The 14,072-nt window shown below is 40.3% G+C and overlaps 1 long non-coding RNA gene across 1 annotated transcript; it reads right to left on the bottom strand.

Moving 5' to 3' along the window:
* Window positions 1–539: 539 nt before the first annotated feature.
* Window positions 540–1,729, bottom strand: LOC104993657. The gene is made up of 3 exons (XR_825855.1): window positions 1,654–1,729; window positions 1,150–1,331; window positions 540–569 (listed from the first exon to the last, which is right to left on the bottom strand). It is a non-coding gene; the product is annotated as an uncharacterized LOC104993657 (long non-coding RNA).
* Between the last annotated feature and the right edge of the window lie 12,343 nt (window positions 1,730–14,072).

Consider the following 14,072-nt stretch of genomic DNA (forward strand, 5'->3'; position numbering starts at 1 on the left):
GTCTTCCTGTGCCCTTGATCCCACCAACAGTACTGTTTGGAAGTCCACAAGTCTAATGGCATTCTCCTGGATCCCCATCTTCCTGACCTTAGCAAGTCCCCTTGGGCCAGGCTGCTGGTCTGGTCTGGGGCCACTCGAGGCCTGGTTGGAGCCCACCCTTCAGTCCTCCCAAAGCTTTCCCAAGTGTACTTGCTGCATGAATAGTTCATTATCCTTCTAGGAATCCTAAATAACATATCCTGACAACACTCAGGAGAGGCTAAAAATTAAACACCGAAATTTTAATGGCTTATATGATGAAATCATTTTCCTTAGCACTTCTAGATAAAACTGTCAGAGCAGAAAGGGAATGTACCACCCAACTGATAAAAGTTGGGTCATGCTTCGACTGTTCTTCATCTTACAAAGAGGCAGATCCATGCCTGACAAGCCAAGCCTCCAAACTCACCTTGTTCAGCAAGGAGACATAGTCGGTCACCAGCTCGAGCAGCTCAGGAATCTGACTCTCTGTCTCCAGCAGCACGTGCTCCACAAAGAGTGAGATGGAGAAAATGCGATTCCAGTGGGTTCTGTCAAGAGAGGGGTTCCCTCACTCAGCTCTGACAAAAAAACCTGAGACAGAGGGCAGAGGTGCAGGGAGGTAGTTCCAAGGCACAGGGGTTGAAACATAAGAGAAGGAGCAGGTGTGAAGGTAGATGAATTGGGTAGAAGCCCTTTGTGATGTTCTCCCTGACCTCTACCCACTTCTGTCTTTCTCCTCCCCACAGACTCCCAGCTCAGACAACTCAAGTTCCATGCCTCTGCCCACGTCTGGTGACTCCCACCTCGCCCTTAAAGGCCAGCCCAGGACTTGTCCTCTGGGAAGTCTACCCCGAGTGCGTGCCCTTTTTCTGTCACCCTGCTGGGGTCCTCTGCAGCTGCTCCTTCTCCCGCAGGATCATAATAATCCGCTCACCTCTGTGTCACCCCCATCACTCTGTGCACTCCCTGAATGCTCAGTTCTCTCCTCTGTTTTTCTAGGATCACTGTGATGCCTGGCATTTAAGTAGGCTTCCACAGATGTTATAGAATGAATGAGGAAAGGCCCACTTCCTGCAATAGGAACATCTGCTCTCTCTCTCTGATGTGCCTGGGCCTCCTGGGTCTTACCTGATATCTCTGATGAGGGTTCTGGTCATCATCCCACAGTCCTGCATGTACCCTTCTGAGCAGAGGAGCTCCAGTGGCATGGAAAGATTCTTCACAGTCTGTAACCAAGCTTGGGGACTGGGCTTCAGGAGGTTTTCTGTCAGCATTTCAGCACAGGCCACTGCTGCCAACACATCCAGACTCTGGGGAGCAGAGAACAGGCTATTGACTGAGCAGTCTGTCCCCTGACCCCCATTGGGCTGCTCTAAACCTTAAGTCGGAGGTCCTGGCTGTCACCCAAGTTGTTCCTGTGTTCCAGGATTGTAGCTTCCCCTTTCATGGTCTTGGGATTTAGGAGGCATGAGTTAGATGCATTCTAACTGAAGAACCACACTGACGTGTGTGCCAGTAAAGATGTCTCCCATTTCCCTTCCCAGGGTGGTGGTGGGAGCACCACCCTTCTCCACTAGCTTGAGGAGGCCAAGCTGGGCTACAGGCATGAAATGTCCTCAAGAGGGGCCATACCATCTCACGTAAAGCCCAGCTATGGTTCTGTGTGCCTTTTGTAAGGCTTAGTAAAATTGGGGAGTGGATAGTCAAGATCCTGGAGAAGTTTTGTAGCCGGCTTCTGAAATGGTGGTAGGCGAGGTGCACTGACAGTAAGGAGACCTCTTCCTCCGGCCTTCCTGCATTCAGCTGATTGACGCAGGACCACAGAGCCATCTGCAGAACCTGGGATGAAAAACAAGCTTTTACTCTATTATTTGTAAGCTATTTTTTAAGAAAGATACATTTTCCTTGTGGAAAATTGGAACTATTCAAAAATGACAAAAAAGAAAATTAAAAACCATGCACACTATTAATATCCCTTGTCTACATTTTGGCGTTGTCCTTCCTAGACATTTTTAGATCCATACCTCCTCTTCCTGTGGTCCCCAAATAGATCCCCAAATGTATTCCTGGTTTTTTTCCACTTTAACTTCTAAGCATTTCTCTACCATGGGCACACATGAAGAAAATCATATTTAATGGCTACACATTAACCAATCAATTGACTGTACTTTAATTTGTCCAACTCTAATTTTAGATAATTAAATTGCTTCTAAATTTCCATTTTTAGAAGTAAAAATGAAAGGAACATTTCTGTGAATAAAATAATTGTCCACATCTCTGATTATTCAGATTTTGTAAAGTTCTCCATTCACCCCAACACACAGTTTTCCAGAAGCACCATGCTGTTCACTGGCAATGGAGGAACTTCTGGCTGTTTTAAATACCAGTTTTGCCACATGGACAAGCAAAGATGGTATCTAAAAGTTGTTCATGCTTGTTGATTTACTAGTGAGGCTGAGAATTTTCCCAGTGTTTCCTGAACATCTGTATAATTATTTGTTATTAGTTAATTTATAACTTTCACTCATTTTTTTTTAAATAAGGGGATTTTCTTATTGATTTCTAAGAATACTTTATTAACCCTTAATCTTCTTGGTTGTATGTTCTCAAATCTGTCAGTTTCCTTTTTTATGTATACTGAAGTTTGAAATCTTCAATATTCCATTGAAATTTCAGTTATTATTATCTTGCTGTGGTCAGTTAAATATTTACCTAATTTTCTTTAAGAAAAACTAAACATTTAAAAAGAAGATGTCCCAGGAAATTGGAGATCTTGTTCCTGTTACTAAAAGCTCCTTGTTTTAGGGGTGCTGAGAGGTGGGCTAACCAAGGGTTCTGAAGATGTGAGTGGCATTTTCTCACTCTACTGTCCTCTTGGACTACATTCTGTTACACAAACATTACAGCTCCAGCAGTTGAGGAAGAGTTCTCATGTTGGCATCTTGTCCATGATATACCAGCCTCGCCCAGACACCGAGTCAGTACTTACATTTAACTGTTCCCAAGTGGACACTCTCATGGTCAAGAGAAGGAAGTCTTTCAGGTAGCACTGAAGAAGTTCTTGCTGCTGGTCTACAGTGAACTGAGCAAGAAAACTGCCCAATGAGGTCTTCTGAAAGAGCTCCAGTAACTTCTCTGCCAGTCCTGTGGGGTAGGGCAGTGGGAGGTGGGGTGGGAAGAGAGACAGAGAATGCTTTGCGATAAGGATGTCGACCATGACTTCCCTTACCCATTGAATGCAGGGACACGGACATGGTTCTACTAAGGCCACCTTCTTATCATCATTTTTAATCAAAAATTTTTGTTATTATTTATCATTATGTTTTATTTTTTCAATTAATTATTTTATTTGAAGGATAATTACTTTACAATATTGTGATGGTTTTTTGGCATACAGCAACATGAATCAGCCACAGGTACACATGTGTCCCCCTCATCCTGAACCCCCTTCCCACCTCCCTCCCCACTGTATCCCTCTGGATTGTCCCAGAGCACTGGCTTTCAGTGCCCCACTTCATGCATCGAATTGGCACTGGTCTCTATTTTACATATGGCAATACACATGTTTCGGTGCCATTCTCTCAAATCACCCCATCCTCACCTTCTCCCACTGAGTCCAAAACTCTGTTCTTTATGTTTCCTTTGCTGCCCTGCATGTATGATCATCTGTACCATCTTTCTAAATTCCATATATATGTGTTAATATACAGTATTTGTCTTTCTCTTTCTGACTTACTTCATTCTGTATAGTAGGCTCCGGGTTCATCCACCTCATTAGAACTGACTCAAATGTGTTCACTTTTATAGCTGAGTAATATTCTGTTATGTATATGTGCCACAACTTCCTTATCCATTCATCTGCCAATGGAGATCAAGGTTGCTTCCATGTCCTAGCTATTGTAAATAGTGCTGCAACAAACATTGGGGTATATGTGTCTCTTTCAATTCTGGTTTCCTCAGGGTGTCTTCCCAGCAGTGAGATTGCTGGGTCATATAGCAATAGAATTGCCAGTTTTTAAAGGACTCTCCACTCTGTTCCCCATAATGGCTGTACCAGTTTGCATTCCTACCAACAGTGTAAGAGGGTTCCCTTTTCTTCACACCCTCTCCAGCATTTAATGTTTGTTGACTTTTTGATGATGGTCATTCTGTCCAGTGTGAGATGATACCTCATTGTGGTTTTGATTCACATTTTTCTAATAATGAGTGAAGTGGAGCATCTTTTCATGTGTTTATTGTCCATCTGTACATCTTCTTCAGAGAAATATCTTTAGGTCTTTCGCCCACTTTGTGATGGGGTTTTTCATTTTTCTGGTATTGAGCAGCATGAGCTGCTTGTATATTTTGGAGATTAATTCTTTGCCAGTTGTTTCATTTGCTATTATTTTCTCCCATTATGAGAGCTGTCTTTTCACCTTGCTTATAATTTCCTTCGTTGAGCAAATGTTTTTAAGTTTAATTATGTCTAATTTGTTTATTTTTGTTTTTATTTCCATTACTCTGGGAGAGGGGTCATAGAGGATCTTGCTGTGATTTATGTCAGAGAATGTTCTGCATATGTTTTCCTCTAAGAGTTTTATAGTTTCTGGTCTTTTTTTTTTTTTTTTAGTTTCTGGTCTTACATTTAGGTCTTTAATCCACTTTGAGCTTATTTCTGTGTATGGTGTTAGAAAGTGTTCTAACTTCCTAGAAAAAGTGTTCATTCTTTTATACATAGTTGACCAGCTTTCCCTGCACCACTTGTTGAAGAGACTGTATTTTCTCCATTGTATATTTTTGCTTCCTTTGTCAAAGATGAGGTGTCCACAGGTGTGTGGCTTTATCTCTGGACTTTCTATTTTGTTCCATTGATCTGTATTTCTGTCTTTGTGCCAGTACCATATTGTTTTGATGACTGTAGCTTTGTAGTATAGTCTGAAGTCAGGGAGGCTGATTCCTCCAGTTTCATTCTTCTTTCTCAAGATTGCTTTGGCTATTTGGGGTCTTTTGTGTTTCCATAGAAATTGTGAAATTATTTGTTCTAGTAGTTTGATAGGGATTGTGTTGAATATATAGAATACTCATTTTCACTATTTTGATTATTCCAATCCAAGAACATGGTGTATTTCTCCATCTATTTGTTTCATCTTTGATTTCTTTCATCAGTGTTTTATAGTTTTCTGTATTTTGCCTTAGGTAAATTTATTCCTAAGTATTTTATTCATTTTGTTGCAATGGCAAATGGGATTGTTTCCTTAATTTCTCTTTCTGATTTTCATTGTTAGTGTATAAGAATGCAAGGGATTTCTGTGTATTAATTCTATATCCTGCAACTTTACTATATTCATTGATTAGCTCTAGTACATTTCTGGTGGCATCTTTATGGTTTTCTATGTAGAAGATCATGTCATGCAAACAGTGAGAGTTTTACTTCTTTTCCAATCTGGATTCCTTTTATTTCTTTTTCTTCTCTGATTGCTGTGGCTGGACTTGCAAAACTATATTGAATAGTAGTGGTGAGAGTGAGCACTCTTGTCTTATTCCTCATTTTAGAGGAAATGCTTTCAATTTTTGCCATTGAGGATAATGTTTGCTGTGTGTTTGTCATATATGGCTTTTATTATGTTGCAGTATGTTCCCTCTATGCTTACTTTCTAGAGAGCTTTTATCATAAATGGGTGTTGAATTTTGTCGAAGGCTTTCCCTGCATCTATTGAAATAATCATATGGTTTTTATCTTTCAGTTTGTTAATACAGTGTATCACATTGATTGATTTGCAAATATTGAAAAACCCTTGCATCCCTGGAATAAAGCCCAGTTGATCATGATGTATGATCTTTTTAATATGCTGTTGGATTCTTTTTGGAAGAATTTTGTTGAGGATTTTTGCATCATTGTTCATCAGTGATAATGGCCTGTAGCTTTCTTTTTTTGTGGCGTCTTTGTCTGGTTTTTGTTTCAGGATGATGGTGGCCTCATAGAATAAGTTTGGGAGTTTCCCCTCCTCTGCAATTGTCTGGAAGAGTTTGAGTAGGATAGGTATTAGGTCTTCTCTAAATTTTTGGTAGAATTCACCTGTGAAGCCATTTGGTCCTGGGCTTTTGTTTATTGGAAGATTTTCAATTACAGTTTCAATTTCTGTGCTTGTGATTGGTCTGTTCAAATTTTCTATTTCTTCCTGGTTCAGTTTTGGAAAGTTATACTTTTCTAAGAATTTGTCCATTTCTTCCAGGTTGTCCATTTTATTGGCATATAGTTGCTCATAGTAGTCTCTTATGATCATTTGTATTTCTTTTTTGTCTGTTGTAACTTCTCCATTTTCATTTCTAATTTTACTGACTTTTCTTGATGAGTCTGGCTAACAGTTTATCTATTTTGTTTATCTTCTCACAGAACCAGCTTTTAGTTTTATTGATCTTTCCTATGATCTCCTTATTTTTCAGTTATTTCTGCTCTGATTTTAATGATTCTTTTCCTTCTACTAACTTTGGAGGGTTTTGGTTCTTCTTTTCCTAGTTGCTTTAGGTGTAAAGTTAGATTGTTCATTTGATGTTTCTCTTGTTTCTTGAGGTAGGCTTGTATTGCTATGAACTTCCCTCTTACCACTGCTTTCACTGAATCCCAAAGTTTTGGGCTGTCATGTTTCCATTACCATTTTTTTTTTACATATTCTGATTTCCTTTTTGATTGCTTCAGTGACCTGTTGGTTATTTAGAAGCGTGTTGTTTAGCCTCCATATGTTTGTGTTTTTTATAGTTTTTTTCCCCTGTAGTTGATATCTAATCTTACAGCACAATGATCAGAAAAGATGCTTGAAAGTATTTCAATTTTTAAAAATTAACCAAGGCTAGATTTGTGGCCCAGGATGTGATCTATCCTGGAGAATGTCACATATTCACTTGAGAAAAATGTGAAATCCATTGCTTTTGGGTGAAATGTGAAATCCATTGCTTTTGGGTGAAATGCCCTGCAGATATCAATTAGATCTAGTTGATTCAATGCATCATTTAAAGTTTGTGTTTCCCTGTTAATTTTCTGTCTGGATGATCTGTCCATTGGTGTGAATGGGGTATTAAAGTCCCCAACTATTATTTTGTTACTGTCAATTTCCCCCTTAATAGCTGTTAGCATTTGCCTTATGTATTGAGGTGCTCCTATGTTGAGTACATATATATTTATAATTGTTATATCTTCTTCTTGGATTGGTCCCTTGATCATTATGTAGTGCCCTTCTTTGTCTCTTATGACAGTCTTTATTTTAAAGTCTATTTTATCTGATATGAGTATTGCTACTCCCACTTTCTTTGGGTCTCCATTTATAAGAAATAACTTTTTTCCAGCCCCTCATTTTCAGTCTGTATGAAACTGTCCCTAGGTTTCAAACCTGTCCCTAGGTTTGAGGTGGGTCTCTTGTAGGCAGCATATATAGTGGTGTTGTTTTGCATCCATTCGGTCCGTCTTCATCTTTTGGTTGGAGCATTTAACTCTTAACATTTAAGGTAATTATTAATAAATATGATCCAATTACCAAATACTTTATTGTTTTGGGTTCATTTTTATAAATCTTTTATGTTTCCTGTATAGAAAAGATTCTTTAACATTTGTTGAAGAGCTGGTTTGGTGGTGCTGAATTCTCTCAGCTTTTGCTTGTCTGTAAAGCTTTTGATTTCTTCTACAAATCTGAATGAGATCCTTGTCGGGTAGAGTAATCTTGGTTGTAGGTTTTTCCCTTTCATCACTGTAAATATATCCTGCCATTCCCTTCTGGCCTGCAGAGTTTCTATTGAAAGTTCAGCTGTTATCCTTATGGGGATCTCCTTGTATGTTATTTGTTGCTCTTCTCTTGCTGCTTTCAATATTTGCTTTTTGTGTTTAATTTTTGTTAGTTTGATTAATATGTGTCTTGGCATGTTTCACCTTGGGTTTATCGTGTATAGGACTCTCTGGGCTTCTTGGACTTGGGTGGCTATTTCCTTCCCTATTTTAGGGAAACTTCTGATTATTATCTTCTCAAATTTTATTTTCTCATGCCCTTTCCTTTTGTCTTCTTCTTCTGGAACACTTATGATTTGAGTGTTGGGGCATTTAACATTGTCCCAGAGGTCTCTGAGGCTGTCCTCATTTCTTTTTATTCTTTTTTTTTTTTCACTCTGCTTCATTTATTTCCACCATTCTATCTTCCAGCTCACTTATACTTTCTTCTGTAATCAACACTTTTATCATCATTTCAGGACACTTAAGAATTTTCCCAGTGGAATAACAGAAGCAAAGTAAGAAGGAATGTTCCATTTCAGTCATAAAAGCCTTGTTGTTTCTATTCAGTCAGTAATTTGTGTCCCACTCTTTGTGACCCCATGGACAGCAGCATGCCAGGCCTCCCTGTCCCTCACCATCTTCCAGAGTTCGCCCAAATTCATGTTCATTGAATTGGTGAGGCCATCCAACATCTCATCCTCTGTCACCCTTTTCTCCTCCTCCTCCATAAAAGCCTAGCCAGCTCCAAAGAGAACACAATCTGGGACAGGCTGATTTTATTTCTACCAAGTCATAATGTACCTCAGGAACCTGGGACCCAAATGAAACAGGAAAGAGTGGGCTGCCTTCCAGCACCTGCAGTCAAATGCTGCTCAAAACAAAAAGATCTGACTTCTAGTGTAAGGGGTGCTAGCCCCTAAGTCACGTGCTATCATAGAAAAGTAGGGTCCATTAGGATATGGTGTGAAAGAGAAATACTCTCTCCTTGAGAGAGACTGCTTTGAGTTTGTTCAGAAACAGTGGTAGTACACGTACCTAGAAAAATAAGTTCATCTTCAAGTATTTGACATGTATTTTTAAAAGAAATCTTTCCTTTTTTAAAATAATTGAAATGTAATTGATGTACCATATTATGTTAGTTTCAGTAATTTGACATTACTACCTTATGAAATGATCCCCACAATTTGCAAAAAGCAGTGCTACACATAAACTTTGAAAAGATTAGCTCATGTCTGAAAGATGACTTTCCCCAAAGTTCTGTGTGATCACTGGTTTTGCTAGAATGCCTGTGGCCAGACGACTTGGCGTATGACAGCAAAGCAAGGGAGGACACTGATGGCTCAGTTTGGGCAAAGGTACTACTCTAATCCAGTCACTGGCAATTGCTGAGAAGGGCTCAGCTGGAGACATCTTGAGTCCCGGTGCCTTAGTTGTCCAGGGGACTCAGAATGGGGGTGATGATCTATGACAGAGTAGCAGGGTCTCCTCCTGCCAGAACAAACCCCCTCCTACCATCGCTGGGCTCACCCTCATTTCCTGTGATGTACTGAGTGTGGACCCACAGATCCTCCAGATAGTCATTGATTCTCCAGCTAAATGGGACGCTATTGGACGTCTTCTCTGAGATGTTCATGTTGTTCTGCACCATGGTGTAGGACATCTTCCCTTTAGACCTGTAATCAGCCAAATAAGGACCAAGAATTAAGTGGTTAGTAAGAAGGCACTCAAGACACAAGATGAGATCTATTTCTGATGCCAATTCCTCTCCAAGTACTGGGGACTTAGTGGGCTGCAAAGACAGCCCCCTGGTCTACTGAACAGCTCGTTTTTATGCTATAAAATAACTCAAGGATGATCTTATATAATCATTTGGTTTTACAGACAAAACCAAAACAAACAAGGGCTGGAAAATTGCTTGAATTTTTGTGCAGAACCAGTCTGGTGGTGTCTGAACCCACCCTTGCCCTATACCTGTGCAGAGAATCAGAGCCCCCTGAAAGCCAAACAACAAAGTTTTGGTTGGACAACTGAGCTTGAGATAACACAAGATCAGGCCTAGGGACAGGGTTTGTGGTTCCTGCCTTTGGCAGGAGGAGTGGGAAAATCAACATAAACACTCCCCTACATGCAGCTTCTCCAGTGTAGACGAATTGGAAGTTGGCCATTTTAACTGCAAAGGGTATTCTGAGCACAAGGAAATGAGGAAAGTCAAGAATGAAACAAGAATTTTTCAGAACTCACATCAAATCTTTGTTACTGTATTGTCATGCCCTTCAGGCTACAAAAAGAGCCAACTTCAATGTGATTTTAAATCCATACTTATATTTCATTAAACATCTTGGAGAGCCTATTAAGTTATAGGGCTTTTTCTCCTCCCGTTAAAAGAAAGTCTTCTATTCACCTTGTGTCCATCGTCACAAGAGGAATGTTCAGAAGTTTAATGTCACTGAAAATAAACATCCAAAGGTCTCTCGCCCAGGACGGAGAGTGTGGGCTGACCAGCAGCTCGAGGTTGCCATCCCTGTCCACGCAGGAGATCACACTCACCAGGAGGGGAGTCACAGCACCCTGGACCCGCTTCCAGAGGGTCTGCCTGTGTGTGGGAGAGAGAGAGCCAGGACCACTCAGGTTAGAGGGACCACAGACCACTCTGGGATGCCTGCATCCTTTTTACATTTTGTGCCTTCATGGCAGTAACAAAACATCTGCTCTACTATGCTCACACTACAGCTGTGTTTTCATATTTTTTACATAATTTTTGGAGAAGGGAATGGCAACCCACTCCAGTACTCTTGCCTAGAGAATCCCATGGACAGAGGAGCCTGGTGGGCTACAGTTCATGGGGTCATAAAGAGTTGGACATGACTGAAGTGACTTAGTACGCACATAATTTTTAAGTACTAGGAGACAGAATCACAAATCAAAATAAGCTTAGAGGCAGAACTGGAGAGGAGGTCCTTAATACTATCTCTAATAAATTGGAACTAGTTCATTGAAAAGGCCAAGTAGTATTTATTTTGTTATTAACTTGTTTTCCAGAACAAGTCACCTAGGTTCTCAAAATAAAGAAAATGACCAAATTCATTTGAAAAAAAAAATGTTATTTTAAGAAACAATATCTGTTGTGTATAGTATATAATAAAGAGAACAAAGTGATTTCATTCCAGGTCACATTAAACAAGAAAATATGTCTTTATTTAGAACTTAGTTTTCAGTGTTGATGGTTACGTACACTAGATCTGAATATACGTATATATGTAAACTGATTATTTACATATATGTAAACTTCAATGCTTATATTAACTACATTAAAGTTTGTTGCTACAATTATATTTATCATAAAAATAAACTTGATAAGTCGTTTACAAATTCTCATGGTAGGCCTAAGAAATCTACTACTAGGTAATTAATATTGGGGAGAGAAAGACAGGCTCTGTTTAGAAAAGAAAATAGAGAAATATTTTTTAAAAATGCTGAACCAGAAATATGCATAAAACTGAGAGTGAAAGGCAAGAGCTGGCTGCAAGGAGAACTGGGGGAAGCTGTACCTGGCCACATGTGTAGAACCTGCATGCTGGAAAATCCCAAGTACAGTCATCATTCCTTACCCATAGAGGGTTAGTTCCAGGACCCTCAAAGACACAAAATCTGAGGATGCTCAAGTCCCCTTATATAATATGATGTAGCCTTTGTATATCCACATTGTTCCATACACTTTAAATCATCCAAAGATGAAAATTCTTAAAGAGTTGGGAGTACCAGATCACCTTAGCTGTCTCCTGAGAAACTTGTATGTGGGCCAAGAAGCAACACTTAGAACTGGACATGGAACAACTGGCTGGTTTAAAATTCGGAATGGAGTAGGTCAAGGCTGTATATTGTCACCTTGCTTATTTAACTTATATGCAGAGTACATCATCTGAAATGCTGGACTGGAGAATCACAAGCTGGAATCAAGATTGCTAGGAGAAATATCAACCACCTCAGATATATAGATATGCAGATGATCTCATATCTAATGGCAGAAAGTGAAGAGGAACTAAAGAGCCTCTTGATGAGGTTGAAAGAGGAGAGTGAAAAAGCTGGCTTGAAACTCAACATTCAAAAAGCTATGATCACAACATCTGGTCCCATCATTGCATGACAAATAGAAGAGGAAAAAGTTGAAGCAGTGACAGATTTTATTCTCTTGGGCTCCAAAATCCCTGTGGATGGTGATTACAGTCATGAACTTAAAAGATGCTTGCTCCTTAGAAGGAAAGCTGTTACAAACCTAGACAGTGTATTAAAAAGCAGAGACATCACTTTGCCAACAAAGGTCTGAAAAAACTATGATTTTGCCAGTAGTCATGTATTAACATGAGAACTGAACCATAAAGAAGGCTGAGCACCGCAGAATTGATGCTTTTGCAGTGTGGTGCTGGAGAAGACTCTTGAGAGTCCCTTGGACTGCAAGGAGATCAAACCAGTCAATCCTAATGGAAATCAACCCTGAATATTCATTGGAAGGGCTGATGCTGAAGTTGAAGCTCCAATACATTGGCCACCTGATGCGAAGAGCTGACTCATTGGAAAAGACCCTGATGCTAGGAAAGATTGAGGGCAGGAGGAGAAGAGGGTGACAGAGAATGAGATGATAAGATAGCATCAGTGACTCAGTGGACATGAATTTGAGGAAACTCTAGGAGATGGAGAACAGAGGAGCCTGGCATGCTGCAGATCATGGGGTTGCAAAGAGTCAGACACGACTGAGGGACTGAAAAACAAGATTACTTATAACACCTAATAAAAAGTCTGCATAAACCATTGTAAATAAAATGCAAATGCTGTGCAGATAGTTGTTGACATGTGGTGAATTCAAGCTTCAATTTTTGGAACTTTCTTGTTTTTTTTCTCCCCAAAATATTTTCTACCCGCAGTTGGTTGACTCTGCAGATTTGGAACCTGCAGATACAGAGGACTGACTATATAAAGACTATCTCAATTTGGAATAATTTCAAGAAGGCAAATAATTGAAGTCCAAAACACATGGTCAGCAAGCAGTTAGCCTCCAAAGGCTTGTGAGAGTGGACCAGGAGGTTCCAGAGCTCCACCTGGACTCAGATGCTGGTCAGCCCCTGCGGCAGCCCCTGTGTGGGAGGGAGAGAGTATGGACACAGCAAACAGCAGGGCAGTGACAAGTGGAGGACTCTTGCTGCTTTAAACACCCTATGAACACCAGTAAGTATAGGAAATACAGTAAATGAAGGGGTGTTGTCAAGGGTACACTGAAAATAAAGATTTTAAGAAGCACTATGTAAAGTCTAAACAAGGAACCAAGGGAAATGAAAATAATTCCAGGTCCATGTCTGATTCTTCAGAATGTACAACTGAGAAAGAAAAGAAAAATAGTTATAGGAAAACATAGAAGCTGAAAAACCCTACAGTCACAAAACCAGAATCAATAAGCTTACATTGTCTATTTAATCCAAGATGTTCCCACACATCACTCCAGCCAACAGCAGGAAGGCAACACGTCCCTGCCGAGATCAAGCCTCTGGGTGAGTTTAATTTTCCCTCAGAGACAAAGAAACTGAGGACCAGAGTGGTGAAGTCCCAGGTCTAAGACAACCTTGCAGGTGGGAGTGGGTGGCATCTTCCATTTGGGAAGCAGAGCCATCCCCCCAACCCTGGGCCACATTGGTTTTCCTAGGCTTGTCTTGAGAACAGCATCAAGGTTTGTAGATAAAGGACCATGAACTGTCTATGAATACTCTGGGTTTTATTTTGGTCATTATCAAATAACTTCATATAGGAGGCCTAGGAAAGTAACTGTCTTCCCTCCCCTACATATTACCTTCTTACTTAATCACCTAAAATGGCACCATGTCTTTGATAATGGACATACTGGTACAGGTCTACATCCAACAAGAACAGATGTTCTGGGTTTTCTTTGCTTTGTTTTTTGTTATGAAAAAAAACAAAACAAAGCTACCCTAGTAGCTTAGCTATTAAAGAATCTGCCTGCAATGCAGGAGACCCCAGTTCAATTCCTGGGTCAGAAAGATCCTGTGGAGAAGGGAACAGCTATTCACTCCAGTATTCTGGCCTAGAGAATCCCATGGACTGTATAGTCCATGGGGTCACAAAGAGTCGGACACAACTAAGTGACTTTCACATTCATGAAAAATTTAAACACGCACCAGAGTAGAGAAGAGTCTAGCAGACACCATATAACTGCCACCCAGACCCTGGCTTCTTTTCCTGGCGGTACCTGAATGTGCCGGCCTCCTGCAGAGCATCCTGATTGAAGGCCTCCCTCACCACCCAGTCCTTC

This window comes from Bison bison, unplaced genomic scaffold (assembly GCF_000754665.1).
Source record: "Bison bison bison isolate TAMUID 2011002044 unplaced genomic scaffold, Bison_UMD1.0 scf7180017849302, whole genome shotgun sequence".
NCBI classification, from domain to species: domain Eukaryota; kingdom Metazoa; phylum Chordata; class Mammalia; order Artiodactyla; family Bovidae; genus Bison; species Bison bison.